The following is a 12,102-nucleotide window of genomic DNA, read 5'->3' on the forward strand; positions in this document are numbered from 1 at the left end:
CCCCCGGGGCAGAGAGCCACCACACAGCCGGCCTGGTCCAGACTTCCCACTTTATGTGTTCACATCTCTGCCTGCTCTATGGCTGTCAGTGCAGTGGCCTGGAGTGGCTGAGTAAGAAACATTATATTTTATGTTCTTAACCGTAAAACCCGTTGTTTTATGCTTATCTACAGTAAATAGAGCCACTCACTGCTCATTCTTTGTGCTAAAGAAACCGTCCCACAACTCACTTTTATCTAAGCGATTGAGAATTGTAAAGAACTGCTGATGACCTCGTCACTCTCTTGAAGACATTGTGCAGGGTGAGGCAGGGAACCAAACAGGACCTTCAGACTACCAGTTGTAGAGGTCTCAAAGGGGGTCAGTGGCACCAAGAATCTGACAGCTAAAAATACCAAATAAATTGGCATCTTGGTGAGTCCTTCTGTCTATGGGGTAACACGAACATCACTGCCCAAAATGTTCCTCTTCTATGGAAGCACAGAGAACCTGTGTCGTTCAAAATGCTGTCATAAATACAGCAATATTAACTTAACCATCGGTAATATGTATATTTACATCTTTTTGTTGTCTTGCCTCAAGGATAAGGAAAATGAGATGGGCTGTTTTATTAACTAAATCCTCTATGTATTATTTAATTAAGCAAGATAATCAAATTTAATTCAAACTGGTGTAAGCAAGAGAATGGAAATTTATTGAATTATGTGACTGAAAAGGCTACTTTCAGGCACAGCTGGATCCAGGTACTTTAATAATGCCATCAGAACTTAGCCTCATTCTTTCCTTCTCAAGTCCTCTTTCCTCCATGTTGGCTCTTTTATCAGACAGGCTTGTGATTGGGAGACAGATGCTAGGAGGTTTAGGCTTATTCTGTATCCTCTCTAAAACACCAGAAAAAGAAATTTCTGTCATAACAACTAAAACAAACATGCCCTAAATGACTCTTATTACCAGAACTTGGATCACATACAAGAATCTGGACCAATCATTGTGACACAGGGGACCCATTCTTCCAGGCTTTGGGCAAGTGCACACCGTGAACTGAGGCCATGGAGAGTCCAAGTTCTGATTCGCCAGGCCTGGGGCAGGTGCCAGTCCTGGATCCAGACATGAATGTAGTCAGGGAGTTATGAGCAGAGAAGTAAGGTGTTGGCCTGCTCCCACACAGACCCATCATGGAGGTTCAACTGAGGCAGGATCCACTTCCGGGCTTGGTGGGTGGGTGTCTGCAGGACTCTGTTCCTCCTAGGCTGTGGAGTGAGGACCTCAGTTCCTTGCTGGCTATCGGCTGGAGGCCACCCACAGTTCCTTACTATGTGGGCGTCTCCAGCGTGGCAGCTTCGTCATCAAAGCCCACGAGAGAGAGAGAGAGCACAAGCGAGCTGCAAGATGGAAGTCATAGCCTTTTGTAACCTAGTCATAGAGCAAGTCACTCAGTCCAGCCTGTGCCCAGCACAAGGTTTGCAGCAGGGTGTGTCCACCAGGAGCTGGGCATCGTGTTGGGCCCTCTTCAAAGGCGGCCCACCCAAGGACCCCGGGCCTGCATTCAGGATTCCTCCAAGTCGTGTTCCCTCGGTTCTTGCACTCTGCTTTCTCCTAAGTGACGACGCAGCCAGTCCCCACCACGTGGTGTCTTTGGCTCTGACACAAGGCGTGTCTTCATCCCTCCCCGGCACTTCCAGGTCTCTCTCAGAGAAGTTCACGCAGAGCTCCCATCACCCACCCTCTGTCTGAGGGTGACCGCCTCCCAGCCAGGCCACCTGGTCAAACAGCTTGCACATACTCAGCTGGTGTCCACTCCATTTCAAACCTCCTAGCCCCAGCTGGACCACCCCCCCCGCCCCGGCACCGCCCTGGGAATTTTGGGAGAGCGATCCTCACCACAGGGAGTTCAGAACGGAAGTGTTTGTCAGACTGAGAAGTGAGGCCTGACAGGGAGGATCGTGGACCGTTTGCTCAGGGCTCTGCTGAGGGGCGTTGGCTGAGAGCACGGTTTCTCACAAGCTCGCAGAGAAATGACTGCAGTGGATGAGTCTAGATAAAGAAAATTCTAACGGTCTGCTCTAGCCCGGTCTATGCAGGTCAGATGGCATTGCAGAGAAGACACAGGTGAGCTTCCTTCTGAGATCCAGGTAAGGCAGCTCCACAGCTGACAGGGCCTGGATTCGGGGGATGGCTGTGGTCTGCCCCACAGTCCCTTCATACCGGGACACTGAGGGACCGGCACAGTGTGTGTCTGCAGTCCACAGACATGCTGAACTGCTCTGAACACATCCGAACGTGCTAACATACACCTCCTTTGCCCATTTTATATATTTTATTATATATTTTCCTGTTATTAAATATTTTCCCTCTTCAGTCCATTTTATATATTTTATTATATATTTTCCTTAGAACTCCTCTTTTCTCTTTTGGCATCTACCCTCAGTGGCCATTTTGAAACTTGTCTGCTAGACATTTGACTCACTTATGTCTTTGTCTTCCTCCCTCCTCCCTCGCTCTGTCTCTCCCTCTCTTCTTCCCTCCTCCCTTCTTTCCCGCTCCCTCCTGCCCTTTCTTTGTTGCTGTGATGCCAGCCCTCTCATGACTTGGAAACTCGCTGGTGTTTCCAGAGCAGTTTTGAACACTCATAGGAAGGAGGCAGGTCGATGGTCCCCGCTGCCCTGTGGGCATTTCTCTAGACTGAACCCCTTGAAGTGGGCATCCTGAGATCGCACAGCCTTCGCCACAGCAGTAGTGTGTCTGGCCTTTTGGGGCTGGATGCCATTGACATGTCCTACTTCTGTTCTTCTTGGGGTACCCATGTTTCTTTAAAATGATTTCTCTCTTCTTCTGGCTGGTTTTTAAAGAGATTTTATTTCTACCTGGAGTCTCAAACATGTTGGCAATGTCTGCTTGGGTTATTCTTTTCAAAGAAGTTTTCCTGTTGTTTCTTTAATTGTGTGTTTGCACACCCATGTTCCTCTCATTGGAGGGTCGTCGCTGTGTTAGCCTGCCAGGGCGGCCGTGACAAAGCAACACAGCCTGGGCGGCTTGGACAGCAGACGTTTGTTCCTCACGGCTCTGGAGGCTGGAAGCCCAAGATCAGGGTGTGGGCAGGGCTGGCTTCCTCTCCTGGGCTGGTACGTGGCCGTCTTCCCTCTGTGCGAGTCTGTGTCCTGATGTCCCGCTCTTATAAGGACACCGTTCATTGGGTCCGGGCGCGCCCACGTGACCTCGTTTAACTGAACCCCCTCTTTAAAGGCCGCGTCTCCCAGTCCAGTCACATTCGGAGGGACTGGAGTGCGGGTTTCAACATATGAGTTTTAGGGGAGACGTGATTCAGCCCATAACAGTTGTAAAATACAGTTAAGCAAAAAGGAGATAAAAAGCCACCTATAATCTCACAATTTTTGGCCTTCCAGTGGCTTCTGATTGTGCTTGGCATAAATTCCAACCCCTTACTTCAGCTATGGCTCCCTCCCTGACTGACCTCCTCCCTCTGCTGTCTCCTGGACCACTCACTCCCACCTCAGGCCCGCGGCCCACCCTCCTCAGGAGGCTCCTCATTTGTGCTTGCTCTGCCCAGATGTGTGCACAGCCAGTGCCTTCCGAAGCCTTCTGATTGGGGACTCAGTTCAGGTACAGAGGATTCCAGAGGCCTCCTGGGACCCCAACATGAGGCTGCCCTCTCCCCAGGCGTCCTAGAGCTGAGCTGCTGCACCCGCACTGTGGACATCTTGGGCTGGATAGTTCTCTGTTGTGGGGCTATCCTGTGCATTGTGGGATGTTTGCAGCATCTCTGGCCTCTGCCCAGGAGAGAAGCCAGTCGCACCTTCCCAGCTGCCACAACCAAAGTGTCTGCAGACAATTCCAAATGCCCCCTGGGGGTAAAATTTCCCCTGTTGAGAACCACTGTTCTAGAGAAGCGGTGTAGGGTAGTGGTCAAGAGTGTGGGTGTGGGAGTGTGGTTCTGGCTCTCATCTCTGTGCTTCAGGTTTCTCATTTATAAAATGAGGGTAATAATTATTCATAATGTATTAACTCATTTAATATGAGTTAGTTTACTATGAGATAAGTTACTGTGAGGATTCAGTGAGATAATACGTATCAAGCATTTGGAGCAGCCCCAGACCCGGAGCCAACGCTCAATAGCATTAGCCGTCATGAATCCCTCTCATTGCTCTGATATTTTCCTGTGGATGTTTCTGGTTATTAGTCTGTAAACGCCACAGGCAGCTGCCTGGAACACTGCATGCACGCACAGGCACTCGCTAGCTGTGTGCAGGAAGGACGTCCCCTTCCCCAGCCCCACCCCGCTCGGGCTCCACTCCTCTGTCTCAGTCCACATCCAGGGACAGTGGCCATCTTACCTGGTTCATGGAAACCAGCCTTGGCCTCCCTTTCTGGGGCTCACAGGCAAGTCTGTGGTCGCCCTACCCTACCAGGAGGCGGACCCACAGTCCCCAGAGAAGGTTAGAGGACGTTCAGGCCCCAAATGTCACCACCATCACTGCATGGGAGATGCCAGATACACTCATCTCTCCCTTTACTGCACTTCACAGATACTGCATTTGTCACAGATTGCAGGTTTGTGGCGACCGCGCACTGAGCGTGTCTATCAGCATTATTTTTCCAACAGCGTTTTCTCGCCCTGTGTCCCTGCATCACATTTTGGCAGTTCTTACAATATTCCAAACATTTTCCTTATTATTATATTTGTCATGATGATGGGTGATCAGTGATCTTTGACGTTACTATTGTAGTTGTTTTGTGGTGCCACAAACTGTGCCTATATAAGACGGCAAACTTAATCAATAAATGTCGTGCGTGTTCTGACTGCTCCACTGACCAGCCGTTCCCCCTTCTCTCGGGCCTCCCTGTTCCCTGAAATTAGGCCAGTTAATAACTCTACCGTGACTGCTGAGTGTTCAAGTGAAAAGAAGAGTCACACGTCTCTTACTTTAAATCAAAAGCTAGGAATGATCAAGCTTAGTGAGGAAGGCACGTTGAAAGCCAGGCTAGGCCTCTTGCACCAAGCAGTTACCTAAGTTGTGAATGCAAAGGAAAAGTTCTTGAAGGAAATTCAAAGTGCTAGTCCAGTGAGCACATGAATAATAAGAAAGTGAAACAACCTTACTGCTGATATGGAGAAAGTTTTAGTGGTCTGGATAGAAGGTCAAACCAGCCACAACATTCCCTTCGGCCAAAGCCTAATCCAGAGCAAGGCCCTCACTCTCTTCAACTCTGTGAAGCTGAGAGAGGTGAAGAAGCTGCAGAAGAAAAGTTTGAAGCTGGCAGAGGTTGGTTCATGAGGTTTAAGGAAAGAAGCCATCTCCATAATATAAAAGTGCAGGGTGAAGCAGCAAGTGCTGATGGAGAAGCTGCAGCAAGTTCTCCAGAAGATCTAGCCAAGATCATTAATGCACGTGGCTACACTGAACAGATTTTCCATGTAGACAAAACAGCTTTATATTGAAAGAAGATGCCTTCTAGGACTTTCATAGCTGGAGAGGAGAAGCCAATGACTGGCTTCAAAGCTTCAAAGGACAGGCTCACTCTCTTGTTCGGGGCTAATGCAGCTGATGACTTCGAGTTGAAGCCAATGCTCATTTACCATTTTGAAAGTCCAAGGATCCTTAAGAATTATGGTAAATCTACTCTGCCTGTGCTCTATAGGTGGAACCACAAAGCCAGGATGACAGCACATCTGTTTACAATATGGTTTACTGAATGTTTTAAGCCCACTGTTGAGACCTAGTGCTCAGAATAAAATATTCCTTTTAAGATATTACTGCTTATTGACAATGCACCTGGTCACCCAAGAGCTCTGATGAAGATGCACAAGAAGATTAATGTTGTTTTCATGCCTAACACAACATCCATTCTGCAGCCCGTGGATCAAGGGGTAATTTTGACTTTCAATTCTTGTTATTTAAGAAATACATTTCATAGGCTATAGGTGCCATAGATGGTGATTCCTCTGATGGATCTGGGCAAAGTCAATTAAAAACATTCTGGAAAGGACTCAGCATTTTAGATGCCGTTAAGAACATTGGTGATTTATAGGAAGAGGTCAAAATATCAATATTAACAGGAGTTTGGAAGAAGTTGATTCCAACACTCATGGATGACTTTGACGAGTTCAAGACTTCAATGGAGGAAGTAACTACAGACATGGTAGAAAGAGCAATAGAACTAGAATTAGAATTGGAGTCTGAAGATGTGGCCGAATTGCTGCCATCTCATGATAAAGCATTAACAGATGAAGAGTTGGTTCTTATAGATAAGCAAAGAAATTGGTTTCTTGAGATGGAAACTACTCTTGGTGAAGATGCTGTGAAGACTATTGAAATGAAGACAAAGGGTTTAGAATGTTAGTTACATAAACTTAGTTGATAAAGCAGCGGCAGGTTTGAGAGGACTGACTCTAGTTTGGAAAGAAGTTCTGCTGTGGGTAAAATGCTATCAATCAACATCGCATGCTACAAAGAAATTGTTCATGAAAGGAAGTGTCAACCAGTGCAGCAAGCTTCATTGTTAGCATATTTTAAGAAATTGCCACAGCCACCTCAACCTTCAGCAACCGCCACCCTGATCAGTCGGCAGCCATCAACATCGAGTCAAGACCTCCACCAGCAAAAACATTATGACTCACTGAAGGCTCACATGATGCTTAGCATTTTTTAGCAATTAAGTATTTTTTAATCATTTAAATTAATTAATTTAATTAACTACTTTTTTTTGACGTGATGCTATTTGCACACTTAATAGACTGCAGTATAGTGTAAACAAAACTTCTTTATGGCCTGGGAAACCAAAAACTTCATGTGATTCTGCTTATTGGGATATTCACTTTATTGTGGTGGTTTGGAACCAAACCCGCAGCATCTCCAAGGTGGTACTTGTTTCGCAAGCATCTCAACTGGGCAACCACACAGAAGGAGGTTTCCAGTGGACTCTTTCCAACGTCCACAAGGGAGGCCCCAGTCTGTGTTCCCATCTGGATCTGTCGGCACCCACATTAGCTCTTCGATGCCTATCTGCAGCGTGAGGAGGTGGAGCGGGCCATTTCTAATGTGAAAGTGACGCCAAACACCTCGGTGCTCACTGTGGGCCAGCACAGTTCTGAGTACGATTAGCTCCTGTGATCCCCCGACCACTCCACGGGGTCTGCTCCTACCCTAGTACCCCCACTCCACAAAGAGGAAACTGAGGCCTGGGAAGGTGAATAACTTACTCCAGGTCAAGGAGGGCCAATGTGGACCAGTTTTCCCGGGAGTTTCCTGGTTTCAGCACTGAAAGTCTCAAATCCGGGGCAACCTCTCAGTCCCCGGCAAACCAGGATGGTTGGTCACCCAACCTGGGTCACCCAGCTTATAAGTAGAGGAGCTGGGTCTGGAACTCAGTCAGTGGGCTCCAGAATCCACACTCTTAACTGCTATGAAAAGTGTTCTTGCAGATACTGTGATGTACAGTAACCAAGGGAAACTCAATCCATCAGTGCATCAAACTCAGAGAGATATCCTGAAATGAATCTTATTTCTGTTATAATAAAAAAAAAGGTGGGTCTGTACACCAAAACCATAGAGACTGCAGAGGAAATAAAGTTGATATTTTCCCTTTGTCTACAGTTACCAAGTTTATGCCCTATCATTGGCCTAAAGACCTGGTCCCTCATTTTATGATCTCGATCCAAAAGATGTCTCCATTTCTGAAAGGATGAACCAGTGATCTCCCATGTTGATATTCGGTGGATGCAACAGACCTTGCATTGAGTTTCCCCACGACAGTGCTCGCCTGGCAGAGACTGAAGAAACTTTTCCTTAAGTATTTCGTCCAACCAACAGGACTATTTCTCATAGCTGATGATATGACTTAGAATAAAATAGAGACTCGAGGGTTAGCTTACAGACTGAGTTGAAAGTTGTCTGCAAAGGGCAAGAACCCCCCAGCTAAGCTTGCTGCTTGTTGTTAGTCTTTGGCTCAGCACCCACTGAGCTCATCACAAATACGCTGCCACCTCCCCGGGCCTTCGGCTTTTTCTTAAAGAAAGAATGGCATTCTGGCCTCTCTCTGACCTCGAAATCTTGGCTAAACTCTCCTCGGGGGTCTTGGGCTGTTTGGCGCTCTCTCTGGTGGACTGCTCTTCACAGATTCTCGAACAGCCTGGAGACCGCGGAGGCACGGATGCGGCTGGGCTCAGTTCTCCCCTGGACTGTCAGGGGCGCTTGCGAGGTTTCAGACAGTAAGAAACCCGCAAGACTGACAAAGAACCGCCCTCCTCAGGATTTAACCAAACTTTAGAACACGTTTCTCAGAGTTTACCATGCATACGAATCAGTGGGGGCTTCATTAAAATTCTCCCCGTGCCGCCCGGTGATTCTGATGCGGTACAGCCCGGTGGGCTCGGCGTCTTCATTTTCAACAAACTCCCCAGACGATTCTGATGGGCTTTGCAATCACCCTCTGAGAAACTCTGCCCTGAGATATCAATTAAGGTTTGTCTTGCAGGTGCTTCTTTAAAATTTCCCATTTAAGAAAAAATGGAAATCTAAAATGCAAAGTGTTTCCCATATTTTCTCTTGGCTGTATGTTTTGTTTAGCCCCCTAATCACAGGTGTTTGGGCAGGCATGTTATCACTCCACACATTTCACGTATATAGCTATAGCTAATTCCTATTCATTGCTGTGTAGAAATCCAGAATATGACCACACCTAAATGAACACCCAGGTTGGTTTCAGTTTTGAGCAATTATGAACAATGTTAATATGAATATATTTTTTTAAAAGGTCTAAAACTGGAATCCCATCTTTACAAAGGCCATCTCCAGTGTCAAGGACTGGCTAGTTAGAGATGCTGATGGGGACAAGGAATAAGCAGGGCAGAGCAGGGGTCTCTCTGCAGAGAGATGAACATGTCAAAATTACCACCACCTTTTAAAATTTTAATGAATTCAAATAAGATAAAAATTAATTTATAAGAGACTAGATTTAGGGTCAAGGAATGTCTGAACTGGCAAATTCTAGGTAATCAATGCTCTCATTTCACAGAGGAGGCCCTGTGAAGTGATTTGCCCACAGGCAAGAAGAGGTTTGGAAGAAAAATAAGTAGACTAAGTTATTTCCTCAGGAAGCACAGGAAGCCGCAGAGGTCAAACAGTTGCTCCTCATTCTTCTTTCTTTCTCCCATCATGTTCCAGGACGCCTGCATTTGAAATGAAGAGAGAATACTCGCTTCCAAATGCTTTTCCAAATGCTGCGTCTGAGCACCGCTGGCAGGCACATCAGCGATGGAGACAGATGCCAGCAGCCAGCCACACCCCCATGGCAGGGTTGCATCTAAAGTGGATCCAGTGTGCAGGTGCCTAAGCTCCAGGTCCCCGGTGAGCAGCTGCCCGAGCTCCAGCTCAGCTGTGGGTGCGTAACAAACACGATCCAAGAACCGCACAGCTCCCTTATTTTGGAGGAATTGGGAACAATCACTCAGCCACACTCTGCTTCAGTAAGGCATCCCTTTCTTCACACACTTGTCACACACTCAACAGGCACTGGGCACTTGTGAAGTGTGGGCACTGGGTGCACAAGATGAAGATGACATGGTCTTGTCCACAAGTAGCTAGCAGGCCAGTGGGGAGGTGGACGGGAAATGATTAAAACCCAAGCCGTGTGATAAAGGTGAGGTGCACACAAAGAGGCAAGACTACAAAATATTTGCAGTGACCTCTTTCTTCTTGGCCATCAGACCTGGACAGCCCCAGGGGTGCCCAGCTGCCGACCCCTAGTATCAATGCAAAGATGCCAAGAAGTAGGCCACCACCAGAGGGCAGTGTGGGGATGTTGGTCCGCACATGCTCAGTTTTTTAGTTTCGCCATCATTCTGGGATTGAGGATGGCAAAGTAGATTTCAGCAACAAAATCAATCGTCAATTTTTCTTCATCCAAGGAATAGTGCATAGTACTTCTTACAACTGGCTACTATAGCTATATATTAAGCCTGGGAAAAAAATGAGGTCCCACAACTTTCTTACTGAGTTATTTGTTATCCAAACCAACATTTTTCATTGTTTTTCTTCTTCTTTTTTTTTTTTCTTCCTGGCCCTCAGAGGCATAAAGCCCAGTCTGTAACAATTACATGGAAAAGTGTTACCATTTTGATTTAAAAATGAAATAAAACATGGGCCAGCCCAGTGACGTAGTGGTTAAGTTCGTGTGCTCTGCTTCAGTGGCTTGGGGTTCCAGGGTTTAGATTCTGGGCACAGACCTAGCACCACTCGTCAGCCATGCTGTGGCGGCATCCCACATAAAACAGAGGAAGATTGGCACAGATCTTATCTCAGGGCCAATCTTCCTCAAAAGAAAGAAAGGAAGAAAACAAAATGGAAAAGTAGTGTCTTTCCATTTCTTTAGGCTTTGCCTAATTTGCTTTAGACCTCTGTGGACATATTGAATTTTATGTTGGGCTCATGGAATAAAAGGATCATTAATACAGAAACAATGGCCTCAACAAGCCAGCAATGGGCAACTTTTCCTAGGGTTTCTCTCTGGTGAACAGAAGTTCCTGTAACAAATAATGCCAATTCTCCAGTAAGTTGATGAAGGCTGTCCCTTTCTTGCCAGCCAGGTGATTCTGAAGGAAGGAACAGCTGCTCAGGAGCGAAGGTGCACGTTACATGCCCTCATATACTATTTTCTCTTTCAGTCTGAGATCACTTCATGTGATTTAAATGAAAGAAGAGGGCATGAAGGCTGAGGCAGACGGATTACACCACAGAGGGGGCCACTGGCTGCTCCAGATGAAGGTGAGAACAACGCAAGGTTCCCGCCAAAATGCCCCGGGAAGAAATTCCCTTCAGAGCCAGAATCTGGCAAAAACTCCAACACCGTGTTAATCGCCATAGCTGGTTAATCGCCATAGCTGGATTCGATCATCTGCCCTGGAAATACACGGGAGGCAGCTGGCTCGGGCACAGCTTTAAAAGTAGAAGTGGTGCACACTGATCTTAAGTCCTAACTTCGAGTTACCGTGAGACCTCGCAGAATCTGTGTGCTTTCCTTCCCCAAATATGTAAATGATATTTTAACATGTATGTGGATGAATTTGGCCTGAGAGCTACCTGGAAGAGAGGCGTATGTTTTACTTTTAGATAATTATTAATGTTTTGTCAAATAATTCTATTAACACAATTTCTAGATAAATATTTTATAATAAAGACAAGGGGGGCCGGCCTGGTGGCATAGTGTTTAATTTCGTGTGCTCTGCCTTGGTGGCTCAGGGTTTGCGGTTCAGATCCCTGGTGCGGACCTGCACACCGCTCATCAGGCCATGCTGTGCCGCATACAAAGTAGAGGAAGACTGGCACATATGTTACCTCAAGGACAATCTTCCTCAAGCAAAAAAAAAAAAGAGAAGGAATAAATTTATATTTTCTCCTTTGCCTCTCAGAAATTCTCTTTGCTTTGCCAAATAAAATAGAATATAATTTTTAAGCAAAAAATTGTGATTAATTTGATGTCTCTAATCTGTATGCTTTTAAGAAAAGGAGGCCAAGATTTTTTCTTCTTGTTTTTCTTTTATTTTTAAAGTCATAGACTGATAAAATTTTGATATTTATTTGTAAGAAGTTGGTAGCAGAAAGAAAAACTAATATTTAACACATTACAAACCTGGCCACTGTGCCCAAGGTGGCGTATTAGTTGTAGAGAAGCAAAAGCTTCCCGTGAGAGAATTCCTACGTTAGGAAGTCACGGAGGACGTGAGGGAGAATGGGAGAAGCTGGCCGTTTATATCAGCTGGACCAATTAAGCCATTTACAAGCTGTGTGACCTGGGATAAAATTGTTTACTTCTCTGAACCTCAGTTTCGGAAAATTGGGTGTGACAATAATCATAACCCTACTTTTGTGGCCTGACAAGAGTATGTCTTCAGAAGATCATAGCTAATGATTCATTACATAGTTGTCACTCAATATAATGTCCACTCTATTCTGGGACACTAGTGCTGTCCTCAAAGTGCTCTCAACCTAGTTAAGGACACAGAGAGGCAAAGACACCCTTTCTAACTCCATTTCGATGTTTCCAACTTCTTGCTGGCTGTTTCTCCTTGGATGCTTTGCCCCCAAA

At 46.2% G+C, this 12,102-nt stretch overlaps 1 pseudogene; it reads left to right on the forward strand.

Annotated features, from left to right (window-relative positions):
• Positions 1 to 1,175: 1,175 nt before the first annotated feature.
• Positions 1,176 to 6,659, forward strand: LOC124240763 (tigger transposable element-derived protein 1-like; annotated as a pseudogene).
• The last annotated feature ends 5,443 nt before the right edge of the window (positions 6,660 to 12,102 follow it).

Source organism: Equus quagga, chromosome 6 (assembly GCF_021613505.1).
Source record: "Equus quagga isolate Etosha38 chromosome 6, UCLA_HA_Equagga_1.0, whole genome shotgun sequence".
NCBI lineage: Eukaryota > Metazoa > Chordata > Mammalia > Perissodactyla > Equidae > Equus > Equus quagga.